Here is a 9,705-nt window from a genome sequence, read left to right as displayed (position 1 = left end):
CCTCATAGACAATATCCTTGCCAACCTTGACTATAAGGGTGCTAAGTTTGTCCACTGAATCTGTCAGTCTCTATCTCAATACTCCATTTCTTTCTTTCATATCGCTTCATACCACTTTGAAATGTTCTGGCTTGTTTGTTCTCTTGTTTATTTTTTTGCTCCTTCATAAGAATGTATATTCTCATAAAACTGGGATTCTGCCAGTCTTTTATATAGACATACATTATTATCTTCCTGTTGATTGTTACTTGTGGAATAGGTAAAATAGGAATACTACAGTTTCAAAAGGAAGATTGGAATATAGAATAGTTGTCTTTTAAAAAGCAAAATGATGAATGTTCTACCAATGACTACTGGAAAACCAATGCATAACATGAATCATTTTATGTTAATGCATTCTTGCTAGATAGCCAGTTACTATTTTTATTCTTGTAGAAAAGTCATGACTTTCCAATTTCTTATGAATTTTTATTATTAGCCTATATATATTCCTCAGTGTGAACTCATGATATTAGTATATTTTATATTTTATTTTATTACGCTCCTAATTCTAATAATAGTATGACTTGGTAAAATGCTTTAAAGTATGCAGTTATCCCGTTTAACATCCATGGTAATTTGCAAAATTTATTTTATTTCCATTTTATATTTGAGAAGCTGGAGGGTTAAGTGACTTGCACAAAGTAAATCTAAGTATTAGGAGAGTTGCTTTCTTAAATTTTTCTATTTCCAAATTTATTGCTGATTCATACATTTAATAATATTTTTTTTGTTGAAAACAATTTAATGAGAAATGTAGGGCAAGAAAGACTGGTAGAATCCCATCTTTATGAGAATATACATTCTTACAAAGAAGCAAGACAATAAACAAGTGAGCAAACAAGACAGGACATTTCAAGTGGTATGAAGTGGTATGAAAGAAAGCAATCGAGTATTGAGATAGAGACTGACAGGTTCAGTTGACAAACTTAACACCATTATTAGACAAAGTTGGCAAGGATATTGTCTGTGAGGAGATAATATTTTACTTCATAAATGAAGAGTGAGAAGGGGGAAAGCAATCTATAGAGTGGGGTAAACTGTTTCATGCTGAAGTAGTAGGAAGGTCAAAATTCCTGAGGTAAGTAGCTGCTTGGTCTATGTGATTAACAGGAAGAGATTCATCCTATAAGAAGGAGCTAGATAGATAAGCTGAACTCTAATGAATAATGGATAAGGTTGTAATATAAAAGTTTGAGCAAATAGTCAGGAGCCAGGTCATGCAAAGTATTATAAGGAATTAGAGCAGAAGCATAGTTAAATGAAATGTGGAATGGTCAGTGTCTGGCCTTTCAACTTTAGCCACAGTTTACTGGACTCAGATCCCATATAACTAGGACAAAAAATCTGATGATCTATATTCCAAATAGGTAAACTTTTTGGTATTCCTCTCATCTTCATTATGATCAGATTAAACAAACTGTACACTTTGCAAGAGAATAGGGTAATGTGGTGTGCCTGATTGTGTGTCTGTATTTCAATATTGCTCATTCTTCTATCCCTCTAAAGGAAAGGAAATGATTGGTTTTCTACTTTTTTATTAGAGAAGTTGTAAGTTTACAGATAAATCATGGAGAGAATACAGAGTTTCCATATACCCTCTCCCTCCTCATAGTTTTCCCTATAATTAACACTTGGCATTAGTATGGTAACTTGGTTGCAATAAATGAAACAACATTACTATAATTTTACCATAAACTGTAGTCCATAGTTTCCATTAAGTTTCACTGCTTGTGTTGTACAATATGTATGGTTTTTTTTTTTTTGGTTTAATTTTTGTTCTAGTAACATGTATATAATATAAAATTGCCTCTTTAACCTTCAAATATGTAATCCTGTCATGTTAATTACATTCACAATGTTGTGCTATCATCACCACCATAAACTACCAAACAACATTACACAAACAGAAATTCTGTACCACTAAGCATTACTTCCCTAATTCCTACATTTCCCTAGCCCCTGGTAAACTGTATTCTGGTTTCTGAATCTATGAATTTGCTTATTCTATTTATGTATTGAGTGAAATCATACAATGTTTTTCCTTTAGTGCATGGCTTGTTTCACTCAACGTGATGTCTTCAAAGTTCATCCATGTTGCATGTGTAAGAACTTAATTCCTTTTTTAAGGCTGAATAATCTTTCATTGTATGTATATACCACATTTTGCTTATTTAGTCATCTGTTGATGGACACTGGGTTGCTTTCATCTTTTGGAAATTACGGAAAATGCTGCTATGAACATCAATCTGTAATTATCTGTTCAAGTACCTGCTTTTAATATTTTTGAATCTATACCTAGAAGTGTAATTGTCATGTTATATGGTTATTTTATACTTAACTTTCTAAAGAACCTCCAAACTTTTCCACAGTGGCTGCACCATTTTACATTCCAATCAATAATGGATGTGTGCTCCTATTTCTCCAAATCCTCTCTAACATTTATTTTCCCTTTAATTGTCACCATTCCAGAGGGTGTGAAGTGGTATATCATTGTGGTTTTGAATTGTATTTCACTAATGTCTAATGATAACAACTTTGCATGTGCTACCCGTACATTTGTGTATCTTTGGAGAAAGGTCTGTTCAAATCTTTTGACCATTGTTAACATCCTTGCCTTTTTGTTATTGAGCTGTAGGATTTCTTTATATATTCTGGATATTAAACCTTTATCAGATATGTGATTTCCAAATATTTTCTTCCATTCTGTAGGTTGTCTTTTTACTTTCATGATAATTTGATGTACAAAAGCTTAAAATTTTGAAAAGGACTTATTTGTCTATTTTTCTTTTGTTGCATGTGATTTTGATGTAAAGTCTGAAATATTGCCTAACCCAAGGTCCTGAAGATGTTTTCTATGTTTTCTACTAGAAGTTTGATAGTCCTGGTTCTTATATTTTAGGTCTATGACCCATTTGAATTAAATTTTGTTTATGGTGTGAGTCCATGTTCATGCTTTTGCATATGATTATACAGTTTTCCCAGCACCTTTTGTTGAAGAGACTATTCTTTTCCAATTGAGTGGACTTTGCCATACATGTGAGGATTTATTTCCAAACTCTGCATTTGTTTCCATTGATCTATATATCTGTCCTTTTGACAAAACCATGTTGTTTTGATTTCTGTACTTTTGTAATAAGCTTTAAAATTGTGAAGCGTGAGTCCTCCAATTTTGTTCTTCTTTTTCAGGATTGTTTTGACTATTCAGGGGTCCTTACTCTCCCATATAAATATGATGGTTAGCTTTTCCAATTTTTGATAAGAAGGTTTTGGAATTTTTGTTTGGATTATGTTGAATCTGTAAAGGGTTTTGGGTAGAATTGAAACATCTTAACAATATTTATCTTTCAGTCCATAAACACAGAATATGTTTCCACTTATTTAGGTCTATTCTTATTTATTTTAGCAATGTTTTGCAGTTTTCCATATTTAAGTGTTTTACCTCCTTGGTTACATTTATTCCTAGATACTTCATTCTTTTTGTTGCTATAGTGAATCAAATTTCCCCTCCTAATTTCCTTTACAGATTGTTCATTACACATAGAAACATTTATGATGTTTGCATATACCCACTATTTTGCTGATTTTTAAAGTTAACTCTTGTAGCATTTCTGTGGACTTTTAAAGATTTTCTATGTATAGGATCATACGATCTGAAATTTAAAAAAGTTTTACTTCTTCCTTTACAATTTGCATGCTCTTTATTTCTTTTTCTTTACTAATTGCTCTGGCTAGAACTTCCAGAACAAGGGTGAATACAAATTGGTGATAGTGGACATCCTTTTCTTGTTCCTCATCTTAGAGGGAAAGCTTTCAGTTTTCACCAGTGAGTATGAGTTAACTGTGGATTTTTCATATATGCCCTTTATCATGTTGAGGACATTTCCTTCTATTCCTAGTTTTCGAAGTGTTTTTATCAAGAGTGAGTGCTGGATTTTGTCAAATGCCTTTTTTTGCATTAATTGAGATGATCATGCTTTTTTTCCCTTTCCTCTATTAATGTGATATACTATGTTAACTGATTTTCCTATGTTGAACCACCTGTGCATACTTGGGATAAATCCCACTTGACCTTGGTGTATAATTCCTTTAATGTGCTGTTGGATTCTTTTTATTAGTGTTTTGTTGATAATTTTTGCATCTATATTCAGAAGGCATATTGAACTGTAATTTTCTTTTCTGGTGCTATCTTTTCTGACCTCATAGAAACAGGAAGTATTTCTTCCTCTTCAAATTTTGGAAGAATTTGAGCAGGATTGGTGTTAATTCTTTCGGAATGTTTAGTAAATTTCACCTGTGAAGTCATCTGGTCCTGAGCTTTTCTTTGTTAGGTTTTCGATTCTTGATTCAGTTCTGTCTTTCCTGCATCCCATAAATTGTAGAATAGTGTGTTTTCACTTTCATTCTCCTCAAAATATGTCCTAATTTCCTTTCTGACGTCTTCTTTGACTCATTGTTTGCATAAGATTATTATGCAATTTCCACATATTTGTGAATTTTCCCTGGAAATCTAGCTTTTTTTCTGTTGCTGTTGGTCACAGTACATTGTATGACTTCAATGTTTCTAAATTTATTAAGAAGTATTTTGCGACTTAACATATGGTCTTTTCTGGAGAGTGACCCTCTGTGTGCTAGTGAAGAATGCATATTCTTCTGTTCTTGGGTGGAGTCTACATATGTCTGTTAGGTCTAATTGGTTTAGAGTGCCATTCAATTCTCCTATTTCCTTATTGGTCTTCTGTCTACATGCGCTATCCATTTTTGAAAGTGGTGTATTGAAGTCTCCTATTATTAACATTGAGCCATCTATTTCTCCCTTGAAGTCTATCAATATTTGCTTCATATATTTTGGCACTTTGCAGTTCGGTTCATATATATTTATACTTATTTTTTCGTTGTTGACTTGAACTCTTTATCAGTATATAGTGACCTTCTTTTTCCCTTAGCGCCACTGGATCTCCATGGTGCCCTAGAGCAACAAAGTTTTATGCTCTTTCCCAGTGATTGAAGGCTTTGTTTTCTTAAAGAGATACTGAAGATGGATCTGGGCAGGCTTAGTGCCTATCATGTTTTTCTTCCCCAAGCCTGCTTCATGAGGGACACTGTCAGGACCCTTGCTGTGCCCTCAGTCTTTCTTGTGAGTTCCTAGTGAGGTTTGTGGAGAAGAGTCCATGACCGGGTTTGGATTTTCTTTTTCCTTTGTGTGTATAGTACTAGAGTTTCATATTTTCAGGCTAGCCTCTTTTGCAATTTGCTAGGTGAATTCTTACTGACTTGCATAGATTTCTGTGATTTACATAGAATTCCTACTGACTTAACTAGCAGCAGCTGCCTCAGGTAAGCAAGAGATCAAATCATGTTTCTCCTTTGATACACCTTCATTTCCTTATATTTTGGGACAGAACCCTGAAGACTTCATATTGTGTGAAATGTGTCAGACAAAAAAAAAAATTGACAAATACTGTGATTCCACTTATATGAAATGTCCAGAACAGGTAAATTCATAGACAGAAAATTTGATAAGTGGTTACCAAGGGTCAAAGAGGAATGAGGAATTATTGCCCAATGGGTATGGTTTGTTTGGGACGATGGAAAAAAAATTGGTAATGGTAGCACAAACTTCTGAATGCAATTAATACCACTTATGTGTACATGTAAAAATGGTTAAAATGGGGTATTTTGTGTTGTTACCCCAAGAAAAATAATACTAAAAAGAATATATATCCTATTTCTGATCCTGTAACCCTGAACTACAGGTCAGTTAATCAAGGTACTGCCCTGCTAGAAATCAGACTTCATTGTCCCGGATTTACTGCCCCAGTTATTTTTCTAGTTAGCTCTGCTCAGGTCCTCCTCTTTTGGTCCCTTCCAATACCACACAAGTATGTTTAAAAGCAAGAGAACTTTAGAGAAAGCAGAAACATCCTGATCCAGGAGACCCTAAGCACCAATCAAATAAAGACAAGCACTAATGCTCCCATGGGCCAACATGACCCACAGAATGAACACTGGACATATAGTCAAATCAAGCCATGTGACCTTTTAAAAATTTTATTAAAGATCTTTATAGAGCAACATTCAGGCTCCAGATCCAGCTGCCAAGGAAACACTAAAACCAAATAAAGCACAATATTGTAAAAAGAGAAACTTTACCTGAGTATCAAGTTCTTTCACTGACTAAACAAGTATATACTCCCAGTTCAGGTTTTCATGAAGATTAATACAATCTACACAGAACACTTTTTGTGCAGTAGGGACTGGTTGAGGCATGGCAGGCAACTCTGGCTTCCCACCCTTTTCCTCTGAGATGGGAGTGGTGGGTAGGATCTCTTCTTTGGGTTTTACAATGCTCACATGGTCAGGCAGGGGCTTCCTAGGATCAGATTTACCATTTGGGTCCCAGGGCATTATGATCTTCACTTTGATGCCTAGCAGAGCCCATCTGAGCAGAACATGGTCCACAGTGGTATCAACATAGTGCTTAAAGGGGTCATCACTGTTGATCCTTAGGCCATCCACAGACTTCATGGATTTAGCCCTATGTCCTCCGAGTTTCCCAGATACAAGGACCTTGCAGCCCTTGGCACCACTCTCCATGATGACTGCAGCATACCATCATAGGCCCTCTGCACAGCAAGCCCTTTTAGGAATTCCTATGGCAGAGACTCTGCCTGGGCAATGGTACATAGACCTCTTGTGGCCACCTTTTTAGCATAAAGCTCTATACTGACCTCAGGGAAGCTAAACCTCTTCTAAACTACACCAGTCAATTTCCAAATCTGCTGGCCTCTCTCACTGAGAATATTATTTGTCCTAGTGGCCAGAATAATGATTTTGTTCCTGGCTGGTGTAACTTGAACCTCAAATTGAGAGTAGCCAGTTTTAGCTAGTTCCTGAGTGAGAAACTCCTTCAGTTCAGCTTTGAAGATGACATCAGCAATTAGCTTCTTTTTGAAAATTTGCACCACCATCCTGCCATTGCACGCCACTGAAAGGAAAGGGTCAGGATCTAATTTTAAAAGTCCAGAATGGAGAGTGCCTATTAAATTCATCTTTAAATTGGAAGTTCATTATATCCTAGTTTGAGTCTAAAAACTTGCCCAAACTGCTAGATATCTCTTTGGTTTTTAGTTGTTTTTTCATGGCATCAAGTGGCTTTAAGATGTGCCTTTTATTTCAGGCTGTAAGAAAAAGTCTATGTATTCTTTATTCAGCTCCCATCTTTATTTTTGTTTATAAAGATAAAACCATCAAAGAAATTTGACAAGCATTCTATTTTTGATTCATAGGAAGCCAAGATAAATTAATCTCTTCTTATGTACATACATTCTTACTTAAATAGCTCCAGCAAATATTCATTTCCTTTTATATAAACCTCATAACATTCCAATCAGTTGAGTTTGTTTATGGAATGAAAGATCCTATTCCTTATTATAACCTTAGGAAATTTGCCAACTATGAAATCGAGATGATTTGGTTTATAGGAAACCTTTTGAACCCTCTTATCTACGTGGAGTTAAATAGTCAATCGGCCAATACTTTGAAAGAATGACCATTTATAATGACTTATAGCATATTTTAGTCATTTCCATGATTTCATCCTTCAGTTCTTTCAATGGTCTCAGATTCCTTTCAACTTCTGTTACTCATTTTTTTTTTTTTGTTCAGTGTGATTTAGAAAGCTTATATATTTTCTATCAGGTAATTTAATACTTTGGTTGCTTGTTAAAATAGAAAGTCTGAATTTTAGGAACTGCATAAAATCTTCAGGAAAAAAATGGTACTGAGCATTTCTCTTTCAATGGTATTTCCAATTGATTAGCAACTCAGACTTTAATTATATTTGGAGAATTGTATTTGGAGAATTTTTAAAAATTATGTTTTATAATTTTTTCTAGGGAAGTCCTCATTAAATAACAGCAATTATTTTTTGAATATCTACAAACTAATAAGTACTTTAATGAAGATTTGGGTTTTAAAATTTTATGATTCATACATTTATCATACATTTTTTATAACACCTTACATGTTATTTATTGCTCTATTTTTGTGACTTCCCTACTTAAAAATACCTTTGGAGAGATCAATTCCAATAATAATGGACTATGAAATTTGAAAATTCTCAAACTGAAAAAAACTAGGAAAGTTGGAAAAATCAATCTGGGGTTGAGGTGTAAGAGAGGAAAGAAACCCAGAGAAGGGAGCTCATCATTTCAGGATGTTTTATATTTAGGGAATTTTTTTTGATAGGGTATTTTTCTGATAACTTTAAAGGTGGCTGAGGGGTCAAGAAGCTGAACAAAGCTTTGATAGCATTATAGGGGAAAAAAATTAGAATTTAAAGCCCTCAAGATTTATGTTAAATGAGTTATGAAAGCCTATGTACTAGGAGTAAGGGTTAATCAGAAATAGTTTAGTCATTGGAAAGTATGAAGCACAGTTTCAATGCATCTCATTGAAACTGGATTACATGATCTAAAATTTCTAGGGCCCCTAGCTAACTTTACAAAAAAAAGATATGTCTCTGAAAGCAGATACCTTTATTCTAGACCTCAAATTATTTCTAAAATATTATAAATCTTGGCACTCAGTCAAAATAGCAAGGCATAGAATTTACATGATTTAGAACCAAGAATAATAATAGAAGAGAAAGACAACCTCAGGTTATAAGAAGATATAGTGATGAGACACAGACTTTGAAATAGTTGAGCTTGATATGTTTAATGATTTCCAAGACAAGACTAAGAATTTTGACAAAGAAGTGATGTATATAATAATGAGCTGAATGAAAATTCAGGGACTAAAAATTTGAGTAAATGAAATTAAAAGCTCTGAGTGTGTTTAAAATTAGATTAGACATAGATACAGAGAGAATTATGTACATGAAAGGTAGGACAGGAAAAATTATTCAGAAGAAGCAGTTAAAGACAAAAAGATGAAAAATGCATTTAAAAGAGTAAGAGCGAGAGATGATAGTGTACTGCACATACAATAGAAAATTTGGAAAGAGAGGAGAGAGCTAATAGGGTAGAAACAATGTTTAAAAAGATAATGCTATTGAGAATTTTCTCAGACATAAAAGATAATCATGTCACAGATTGAAGGATCTCTGTGAACCCCTTGCAGAATAAATACAATGAAAACCAAAGTAAAACTACAAATAAGCAAGTATAAAAGGAAAATTTTAAAACTATCTTCAGGAAAAAAAATATTACCTTAAGAAGAACAGAAATTAATTTGACACTTGTCTTCTCAAGAGAAAAATGGAAATCAGAAGGTAGAACGATACCCTTAAAATATTAATAGTAACTTTGACAACCTTTGATATAGTATAATAAAGTTGAATATGGGTAAAGATAAGTATAGGTGAGTTTCCAGGACCAAAAAAATCATGGCAGATCTAAGTTATGAGAAAGCAGACACTTTAGTGGGAAGCAGAGATGGCATGAAAGAGATATCATGTGGGCCATGGGAAAGATAAGGGAGCAGCAGTACTCTTAGATACCATAATTTTCTACAAATAAAATGTTTTTAAACAAAAGAGCATCACTGAAAGACAGCTAGAACTGCTCTGAAATGGTTGTTACTTCTCTTAGGATAAAAATGGTAGCAGACTATGACATGGTTTTTAAGCAAGTTTAGGTAAGATTTCTGTGCTGCTTTCAT

The 9,705-nt window shown here is 33.9% G+C and overlaps 1 pseudogene; it reads right to left on the bottom strand.

Moving 5' to 3' along the window:
* Positions 1 to 6,216: 6,216 nt before the first annotated feature.
* On the bottom strand, positions 6,217 to 7,010 carry LOC101425072 (small ribosomal subunit protein uS3-like; annotated as a pseudogene).
* Between the last annotated feature and the right edge of the window lie 2,695 nt (positions 7,011 to 9,705).

This window comes from Dasypus novemcinctus, chromosome 14, assembly GCF_030445035.2.
Source record: "Dasypus novemcinctus isolate mDasNov1 chromosome 14, mDasNov1.1.hap2, whole genome shotgun sequence".
Taxonomy (NCBI): Eukaryota; Metazoa; Chordata; class Mammalia; order Cingulata; family Dasypodidae; genus Dasypus; species Dasypus novemcinctus.
Note: the sequence above shows the minus strand (reverse complement) of the source record. Positions and strands in the feature narration are given on the sequence as shown.